This window comes from Salvia hispanica, chromosome 3 (assembly GCF_023119035.1).
Source record: "Salvia hispanica cultivar TCC Black 2014 chromosome 3, UniMelb_Shisp_WGS_1.0, whole genome shotgun sequence".
Lineage (NCBI taxonomy): Eukaryota > Viridiplantae > Streptophyta > Magnoliopsida > Lamiales > Lamiaceae > Salvia > Salvia hispanica.
In genome coordinates this window covers 15,711,347-15,722,511 of record NC_062967.1, presented here as the reverse complement: position 1 = coordinate 15,722,511, position 11,165 = coordinate 15,711,347, and positions in this window count along the sequence as shown.

Sequence of the window (11,165 nt, the reverse complement as noted above, 5' to 3'; positions counted from 1 at the left end):
AATTATTGAGGAAAATTTTTGGAAGATAAAAATTCAAAATATATTCATATATTGCACATATGAAATTGCTCATTCATCTCATCGATCCCATAAATTAAGAATGAATTGACACCTATTACTCTCATTAATTTTCAATCAATCAACAGTTCACCCATTTAGCCCGTCTCATTTTGAAAAAATAAAATCTTAAATTTCAAAACTAAATAGAACCTCCTCATTTTCTCGCATCTCATCTATTTCTCAAAAGCTCTCTCTCCAATACCAATCCAACCTTGCCTTTTTTTCAACCATAGGTAAAGCTCGTTGCCACCAGCCCTCACTCACCTCTCACTTGAGGAGATCATTCTCGAGCGGACCATGGTGACGTCATCGAGCATCAAGCGATTTTGTTGTTATGTAGTGTATACTATAGTTAGGCTAACATCACCACCAATGATTTTGTTCGGTCTTGTATTTATAGAGTCTTGTCTTAAACATAAGCCATTATTTATAACATCAATGGCCATTTATATAGTCATTATGTTGTATTGTAAAGTCAAAAAATAGACTTTATTTTTAGGATTATGGATTTAGTAACTGCTATTAAATGCCTAATTTGCATTAGTATATGACAAATGACATATTGCTACGATTGTTGGCGGTTGCAAATGCTGTGGCTAGGGATGCAATCCAGCTAATCGTTCGGGTTCGCCCAGCCACGTCAGCCGCCTATTTAGTGGCCATTCGGGTTATGGATTTTTTAGGTCATAAATTTTCAATCCTAACCCGTCGGGTTTTGGGCTAACCCATCGGGCTATTCGCCTAAAAGCTTTCGAAAATAATCTCTTGTATCAAAATTTTATTCTATAAAATGATTTTAAATTTTAGATACTTTTTTCCTTTTAGTTTAGAATCATATAAAATCTTCAAATTTTCATAGTTTTCTTTAATAATACTTGAAAAGAAGCCTTTCATCTCGATCAACTACAATATAAATTAAAGCTTGTGTTCGTGTCATTATTATGGCATTGCTTGTAACTAATTCTTTATGAAAATTAAAAATCATATCTTACGTGAATCATTATTAAAATAAAATTTTGATGGGTTAGTTCTTAATTTTATCTTCATTGGCATTGGTGGTTCGTAACTAGGGGTGTTGAAACGGGTAGCGGGTACGGGTATTTTAAAACCCGACCCGATACCCAAACTCGGATCGGGTCGGGTCGGGATCGGGTATTCAATCTAGGATATTATTGGGTATTGGGTATACCCATTACCCGAGGGTATCCCGATTACCCGACCAATTACCCGATTCAAACTTTAATTAGGTCTAAATTTTACCTTTATTTATACAACAATCTTAAATCACCATATATCTACTCTCAATGTCGGGCAACCAAGCATGAGAAAGAGCCGAAGCAACTTGCTTAACTCCCTTTCTTATTTCTACAGCTATGCTCCTCTCTAATTACTTTTAAATTTATAAAAATAAAATGAGTTAAAGCATATGATTAACCCACAAAGTAATAAATCCGATATGTTAAAATTTTATTCTCTACATTTACATTGATTAACGTTTGATATGTATGAGTTAATTGCTCGTGCTCCGACCAATTTTGAACAACATTCTATAATATTTATATCACCTTGAGCTCTCATAAATGTCTTAGCGGAATTATTTCTTTCAATTAATGAGTTAATATCTTACATTAACTTGAGCGTAAATGGATGAATATGGTTATAACACTTGCATAAGAAATATTTCATACTATTTGTATTAGTATTAGGAGAAGCTTTTAAGCAAAAACAATTCCCACATCAATGATAGATAAAAGGAGGCAGGCCAAAATCTATATAACTAACAATAATTTCTCACTACTTAACGGACATGGGCGGTGCGGTACCCGCATATGTAAGTTCGGTACCCAATGCGGGTAGCGGGATACCCGCATTGCTCTGCATGTCGATCGGGTACCATAAACTTGAATTGTCGGGTTCGGTACCCAAAATCGGGTGCGGACACCGCGAGTACCATTTCGACACCCCTATAATCGTAACTAGAAACAGGATGATGGGATGGTGCAATAATGAGTTGAGATGGAACTTGAAAGCTGATATTGTGGGATCGAGTGGAAAAGTGTAGAATAAAGATTGAATAAGACTAATGATTGTGTAGAATGAAGATTGATGATTCAAAAATATAAAAAACCTCTAAAACTTAATATTTTATAATTAAAACTCACAACCCATCGGGCTAACCCGCAATCCGTTCGGGCTAACCCGGTTAACTTTCCAACCCATTCGGACCAACCCGTTTAGCCCGTTTTGTATTCGGTAATAAATTACAGCCTCTAACCCGCTCATATTACGGGTTGTTCGGTACCACTGATTTCGGATTGAATTGACATCCCGTTGTGGCTATAAGGATTAATGACATATTGCAATTTAAATCACATTAGTTTATTTTACAGTTATTTTTGGAAATTATTGTCCTTTTAAATGTTTGAATTGTATAGGACCTATTAAATCTTATTAAACGTCAATGCACATTTAATTTATTTTATAATTATTTTGTATATTGCAAGGAAATTTGTAGCTGATGTTATGACTCGTAACCCCATTTTATAAACTGATATCCATGGCTGAATTATCAATGCACATTTATAATTATTATTTATGGATAGCTGTTATTTTTAACCTTCATGCTCTATATTGATTTTGACATATTTTTATAAATATTCAAATTGTCCCTAACTTATAAATATTTTAAAATAAAGCTAAAACTCGTATAGATAGATTAAGTATTTTCTTAATAATGAAAGTAGATGCTATCGAAATGGTGAATTTTCCATCACCACAAAATTCAACAAAAAACTGACAATATAGTATATTTCCCCTTCTGTCTCATTTGAAAAGTCCACCTTTCTGTTGACCTTTCTGTTGAGTTATAAAAACAGTGGAGTATATTTGTGGTCTCAGTTTTTCGTCCTTTCATTAGAAATGTGAAGTAATATATATATGGAAAAAGATTATCACGTCGATACCCGTGTAATTAATATTATCATGAATTGAGTGAAAATGAAATAATATAATGGTTGCGCCATTTTTTTATTCTTTTATAGAAAAAAATAATTCTCCTGCAAAAACATGTGAAAATAACAGAGAATAAATAAAATTTATACTTCTCATATTCATTTTTCAAATATAATGGAGTAAATATATATATTGATGATTCTTCATTATAGGAGAACAAAAACAAGGATGAAGTGAATAAACTTTAAGGAATAATTAATTGAATCAATGAAATTCTAGCTGGCAGTTTTCTACTATACCTACTCTCATTAATTAAGTATATGGGTCGTCTGAAAAAAAATCTCGATGAATATATATGATTCCTCAATTTCTCTGATCTTTCATTTTTTTATAACTTTATACGGACACCTCTTTGCTCTCTGACGTTTTATAATGGTTAAAAAAAGAATTAGTTTAATATTTATTTATTTTAAATTATGAAAGTTGACAAAGAGTAAAGAAAGACAATTATTATGACTTCAACCTTAGTTCAAAATATTTCTAAATATTATAAATTTGGTAGAGAGTAGAGACGCTTTGCTTTGTACATTGGCTTATTCTATTTTTGGATTTTTTTAAAATCTATTTATATGATAAAATATGTATTGACTAATTCAACCGTTATATGAATTTTGACGCTTTCCATTAAATCTGTTGCGCCGTTTTCTCTAATATCATTGTATAGTAGAGTTTAATATAGTACACCCATATGATTTGAAATTAGACGCCTATTGTTTTATTTTAAGATTTGTGTATTATTCCGAAACTCATCCAAGTTAAAATAATAATATTTATTTTATTGCAGTAGTATTTCCGTTGCAAACCTTCTTTTTGCAAGGGATTTAGAATATATATATATATATATATATATATATATATATATATATATATATATTTATTGAGTTAAGTGGATAGAATAATATAAGCCAAGAATATGAAGAGTAAATAAAATAAAAGAGAGAGTAAAATATTATTTTTTTGCTAAATAAAAATTAGTCACGATAATTTAAAATGAAAAGTTGAACACTTAAAGAAAACAAAGGGAGTAGTAGTTTGGGGTTATGCGGCATGTGCCAACTAGTATATAGTAGTAGTATATTATAATACATCAAAAATTAAGATTGTATAAACTACGAAGTTGATTATACCTCATTTTTTACAACATTAACCGATAATTAATGTAAATGATGGCCGAAGCACAGCTTTGGTTTTCCCATGAAAAAAGTATCAAACATAGAATCCAATATACATATTTGGGGGGGATAACTCATCTGTGATGAAATTTTATGAATAAAATGACATGTAACATGTATTGGGAAAAAGATGATGGGAATAAAGGGTTTTGTTTATTTAACTGGGAGTTGAAAATGAAAGATCAGTCCCCTTCATTAGCCTCTCCGTGATAAATTAAGGAGAGGCTCATTTAAAATTTTAATTCTTGTTGAGCCTAAGCTTGCGCCTGATTATGAGTAGTGGAAAACAACTAATTAAAGCATCTCAATTGAAATCAAGACAAGAAAAAACAATGTACCTATTGGGCTGGCGCGTATGACCTCAAAATTATGATAATATTGCTATAATAGAAGAAAGTAGACTGAACGTTTTGATTGTTTTGGAACGCTAAGAAGTTGCTTAACCGAAACATTCACATTTTTATATATATATATATATATATATATAGGGGGGTGTTGGGTCCTTACAGATCTTAGTGTAAAACAAACACAAATCACAACCCTTTGATCATTAGATTGGATGGTTGTGATTATTACATTATCATACTAAAAATCTACATTATTGGGGTTTAAATTTTTAAACAGAAATGTACATTGTAAAATAAAAAGTACATTATTAACCTAAATTGCTACATTATTATCCGGCACATTATTAGTCTAAAATTCTACATCATTAGATGAACGTGGCATTAATCTAACCGTTAATCATAAGATCCAATGGACTTTTTAACGACCCCCATTTAGGGTATAATAAATCGGCGTTTAACTAGGTGACTTAAATGCATCAAAGAAAGTGGGGTGGGGTTTCATTAAAAAGGGGTTTGACCAAAGCATTAAATGAACAATTAAGTAAGGAAGAATAATGCCTTAGCAAGAGAATCCATCATAAGATTTAATAAGCAACCAAGTTCTTCAAAGTATTTCTAGCTGTTCATATTCCAAAACATAACCACGAAAAAAAAAGCTTTCATCCCAACCAAAAGATCATAATTTTTCATAAAAATAGCATAGCATAGCATAGCATGCGGGGGGACCAAGACAGTGAGGCTTGTATGAAGACAAACGACACCTTAAGTCCCAAACAATCATTCTATTATTCTCTCTCAACCACCCCCCGCTGCCCACCTTTAACCCGAAATAAGGAAAACACATGCGGTAGAAAATAACCCAAGGGCTCTTGCAAAAAAGGTTTATCACAAATATGTCATTATCATGCCACTTTAAATGTCCATCGGGGTTTTAATTTTAGAAAGCCCCGGGCAAAAAAATATCTTCTTTTCAAATATCCGGTCCCCTTTTTTTCCATGACGTTTTATCCTCATTCCATGAAAAGGAAAAGCCGAAACCCAGCACTGGGCAACCCGGCCCGACACTGGTCTAACTTTGGGTGTCCCTAACCCAAGTAGAGTTTGGGGCTCTACAAGGATCCAAATTCGATTATAACAATAGTGGCTAGCCACGGGGGATAAACAACAAAAAAAATCAAGGCTAAACTATCTCATTCTCATAATACTTTTAGGCAATGCCCTTTTTTAAAAGGGCCCACCTCGTAGGTTTGCTTGATGAATTCTCTTCCCCTCGTTTTCCGCGAGGGGCGCGAATATCACCTTTAAATTAGGCGTATCACAAATCTTTTTCAATCATGGTTTTCGAATGCTGATCCCCTTTCTTTTTCCCCGATTATTTTCAAAATCTAATATCAAAATCAAATATGATTAACATACCATTTTTATTTAAATACTCATAAAATCACCAATAATTCGTATCACGCATAAATTTTCCCCCCACACAACATCGCCCCAATCATCACACTTGTGCACCCGACCGGGGGCCCCCCAACCACACGGTCGAACACCCCACACCACCACACACACATCCATATCCCAATTTCATCAATTTTTTCCCCTCCACCATCTAAATGCATGGGACTCGAATCCGTTTCGGGAAGAAGGGGAAACAATAAAAGACCTTTTCAAAAGAAGGTAGAACCAAGGAATTAGTCTTGATTCTTCAATAATCTCTTGAATTTCCTTGAATTCTTCTCAATTGATGAAGAAATCTTGAAGAAAACTTAAAAAAATTGGAGAGAGTGGAGGAGTAATTTTAAAAATAATGAAGATGGGGGGTTTTTTATTTTGGGGGTTTGGGTTTTTTTATTTATGAGTCACAAATAATATCCCAATAATTAATTAAATAAAAGATTTGGGAGAGATTTGGAGAGAAATGGGGGGGTGGCGTTAAATTTGTTAAAATAAAAGGGTTTTCAAAATTAAACAATAAAAATGATTTAATTTGAATATTTCACGGGGAAGAATAAATATCAGGAAAAAGAAAAAAAATAATATTTTTTTCCCAATTAATAGCCCAAAAGTGGCGGTTTTTCCCTTCCAACAAGGAATAAATTCAAATCCTAATTTAATTAGGGTAGGTAAAATCTTCTTAGATTTGGAAAATATCTTTGGGTATTTTAGCATATTTATTTTATTCATGGAATAGAAAAATAAGAGGTCAAATAATAAAATAATTCTCTCTTTAAACTATGAGATTTTCGAAAATCCCTGGAATAAAAAAGGGGGGTTAAAATTCCATGTAGGAATTATAAAATTTGGACTTTGGGTTTAATTTGGATTTATCCCCAACAAATAATTAAATCCGAAAATATTATTTTTCTCCAATAAAGATATGGCCAAAAATTCCAAGATTTTAAATGCTCCCATTATTTTTTTCACTCATCCCTTAGCAAAAAAAATAATTCCCCCCCAATTATATTTTGATCAAAATATTCACATATTCCAAATCAATCATCTCTTCACTTTCATTTTTTTTCTCATCGCAACCTTTCAACGGAACGTCTTTTTCCCATTTTTATTCAATAGCCGTAAACATTTCCCCAGGTTGACTATTAACTCAAACCCTTGACTATTCAACCAATTAAAATTCACATATGCAATTAGGTCACATAGACACTATGCTTAATCACTCATCAAATAATTCACTATCATAGCTTTAAGGCTTTAATGAAAAAATTTTATAAAAAATTGGGTTTAAAAAAAAAGTGGGGCTTTTTGGGAAATTTTTTTGAGTTTTACATTTTTTAAAATTCGCGAAACACCCCAATATATATATATATATATATATGGGGAAATTAACTTTTTCCCCCCTTTAATCTTTTTCCCTTTTTTTAATATCATCCTTGGATGAAACGGGATGTCAGTTAAAATTAATTTTTTCCCCGTCATGCATTATTGGTTTAATTTGGTGCATTCCCCGGGTATAATAGTAAACATATAATGTGGGGAAACGGAAGGTCGAAAATTTAAAGCGGTTTGATAGACCAAACCCCTCTCTTTCCTCCACCCTCCACGATCAAAAATTCCCATCTTAAAACGAAAACCCTGGCCCCCCCTTGAAAACCCAAATTTCCCCGATTGTTCTCACCGTGAAAACTGGGCGAGGTTCCAGGGTTCAAGACGTTGTTCCCGTTTCGTTCGTTGCGCCCCGGCCCCCGTTCTATGGTGTTCATCCAGTCCCTTAAAGTTCAATTTTTAGTGCGATTTCTTAGATAAAATTGAAATTGGAGTTTAGATGGTGGGTTACCCAAAATTTGGAATTTTTGTTGTTTTTTAGGGGTTATGTTGGGACGTTTTTAGTGATAAATTGACTGAAATTGGTGATTTTTTGATTTTAAGATGTTGATTTTGTTGGGCTGTAGATAATTTGGTGGGGTTTTTTGTTGTGTTTGTATTTTAGATTTGGGATTGAATAGGGGCCCCCCTTTAAAACCCGGGCCAGCGTGGGGAAGGGGGAACCGCCCCCGTGTTTAAAAAACGATTATGTGGTTGTCCTTATTTTTGTACATTATTGAACGTTTTTGTATACATTTGTTGACTTTATTTTTTGCATTACAAGTCTATTGTCTCTCTGTATCATGCTTGCCTCAGTGGTGACCGGTTTTGTTACATTATTCAGTGACTTTTATGCATTATTTGATTGGAATTGACCATTATTGATGTATGTGTTTAGTAGAAGGGTCATGTGGTTGGAGGTGTCCACTGATAAGTTGTGAGTTTTAAAAACTAGTGGGTTTCTTATATTCCAGTATGATGCATTATTGATCATTAGTTGTACATTGTTAGCCTTTATTTGTGCATTACAAGTCCAGTGCAATTCTGTTATATTCTAGCTTAAATTGGTGTACATTTGTGATACATTAGTCATTTCAAAGGCTGCATTATTATGTTGGTCTGCACCATTACTGATATATGTGTGTAGTAGTATTGATCATGTGGTTGGAGATGTCCACTAGTTCGTCTCATGAAGACGCAGAGAAGAGGAAGCCGAGGGGAAAGAAAGTCGATCACCTCTACTGTCGACAAACCCCCACCGAGTTCATTGCCTGTATAAAAAGCCTAACTCCACAGCAAAAGGAAGCCGTGAATGAAGTGGATTGATCGTATGGATAATCATTGGAAATGCTATTTATATTACTTTTAGCACTATTTTTATTTTGGATAACTAATTTTGGTAGGGAAAAAATGACTTGTTGCCATGTCTGTTTTGATCCATACATAGTATGCGGAACTACTTGCTAACAGAAGCATATTTTGGTACTAGTATCTGATGTCGTAAACACAACATATATAATGGATGTAATGAATCGAGTAATACACATAATAACATTATTAATGCAAGGCTATTATTCGATAATGCACATTAACAGAAATAATGGAATAATGGTATAAATAAAGGGGGTAATGCACAGAAAATCATTATTAATGCAAGGCTAGTATTCGATAATGCACGTTACCAAAGTAGTGGAATAATGGTATAAATAAAGGGAGTAATGCATAGAAAATAATTATTAATGCAAGGCTATTATTCGATAATGCACGTTAACAAAGTAATGGAATAATGGTATAAATAAATGGAGTAATGCACAGAAAATCATTATTAATGCAAGGCTATTATTCGATAATGCATGTTAACTCCCGACAAAAGCAAATTTATTATGCATAAAATGTTCACAGCGCTGTAAATAATAAAACTAAGACAACGAAACAAATAATAAAACTGAATACAAGACGAAAACTAATTTTTTAGGTACAAAACACATCAAGCTTTCCTCTTGCCTTTACTAAGCTCTTTCTCCTTCGCCATCTCTTTAAGCATTGGACAGTTTCTAGAGTCGTGATGGCCCAACTCATCGCACGCCTTACAACGTGTAAGAGGCCTAATAGCCTTCTTTACAGCCTTTTCTCTCTTTGAAATCAGTCGGCTCGCGGAGCTGCTAGCATGACCCTTGGTCTTTACAACATCCGAAGGATGAACCTCTACTACTTCAGGCCTTGGCATTCCATAAATCTCTTCAATCATGCGCCTCTTTTCAAAAGCCGACGTTGGAGGAGTTCCAGCTTGAAGAGAATTACAAAGTTCTTCCAAACCACATACGAATGCACGAAGCACGTCAATGTCCGTCTCAAACCGTCGAATAAAACCGTAGAAAAGCGATATCCCTTGATTTGAAACAGTATAACGAACACTATACATAAATAAAAGCATATCAGAATTTATTTTCATTATATGATATCAACCATACATTACATATAAGAAAGAATGCATTATACATTGCTATTCGTACATTATATAAATCCAGAATTACAACATAACAGAGGCGAGAAAACAAAATAAACACTAAACCCTAATACATGAGACTTGTCGCCTAAGAAAAATACTAAACCACATCCACCAATTACTGCTAAAGCCTACTGGACTAACTTCTTCCATTGTTGAAGAACACGAAAACGATAATATGGCAAGATACGGGGCTGCTCCAATATGGTGACGATGAGAAGTATAAAAATAAGAAAAAATCGACATCAATTCTAACACAATGATTTTCGTAACTGGGAGAATGATGGAAGAATAGAGGTAAAAGAGAAGAAATATTTTCTAGAATCAACATAAGAACTACTTAAATTACCTTCTTCCATTGTTGAAGAAAACAAGAAGAATACAGAGAAATTAATTCAATCAGGCCCTAATCTCGTCCATTGTTGAAGAAAACAAGAAGAATACACCGAAATTTTAACGACCAAATAACGAAGAAATATGAAAGAGAAGAAAGATGGAAGAAGGACGACAGAGAAAGAATTCTGGGAGACTATGAAAAAACCGCTGCAAGATCTTTTGAGGGAGAAAATCATGGACTTACCATAACCAACGATTTTGTCATTCCCTTAAAAGCCCTTCACCTATTTTTTAATGAATAAAATTAATTCAATCAGGCCCTAATCTCGTCCATTAGATCTTGAGAATGAATGGTGGAGATTAAGAAGGAAAAAGCATCAAATATAGGAAAAGTAAATGAATACACCTATATATATATATATATATATATATATATATATATATATAGGGAGATGATCAAAATAAGAATGTATTTAAATCCATAAATGCAGCCCAAATCTTGGCCCTAGGATTAGATGATCTAATGGTCAATAATTAACCCAAAATACGGAAGGTCATAATTACGTAGTTTTAGGTCATATTATAAGATTTGGGTTTATATCATGTTAAGATCATTTTAGGTCATGCTTTGTTAGCATGACATAAAAATAAACTAACTATTACCTAAAAATGCCCTAAGTATGACTGTGTTCTGCGTTTCTGTATTTAATCTGGTCTTCATAGATCAAAACCCATATATATATATATATATAGGGATGTGATCATATCATAACCCATAATTATGGTGATAACCTAATAACCCTCATTTTATGGACAAAAAATATCATTTTATGGAACAGAATATCATTTTATGGAATAAAAGTATCATTTTATGCATGCTGAAAAAATATCATTTTATCGTGTATAAATATCATT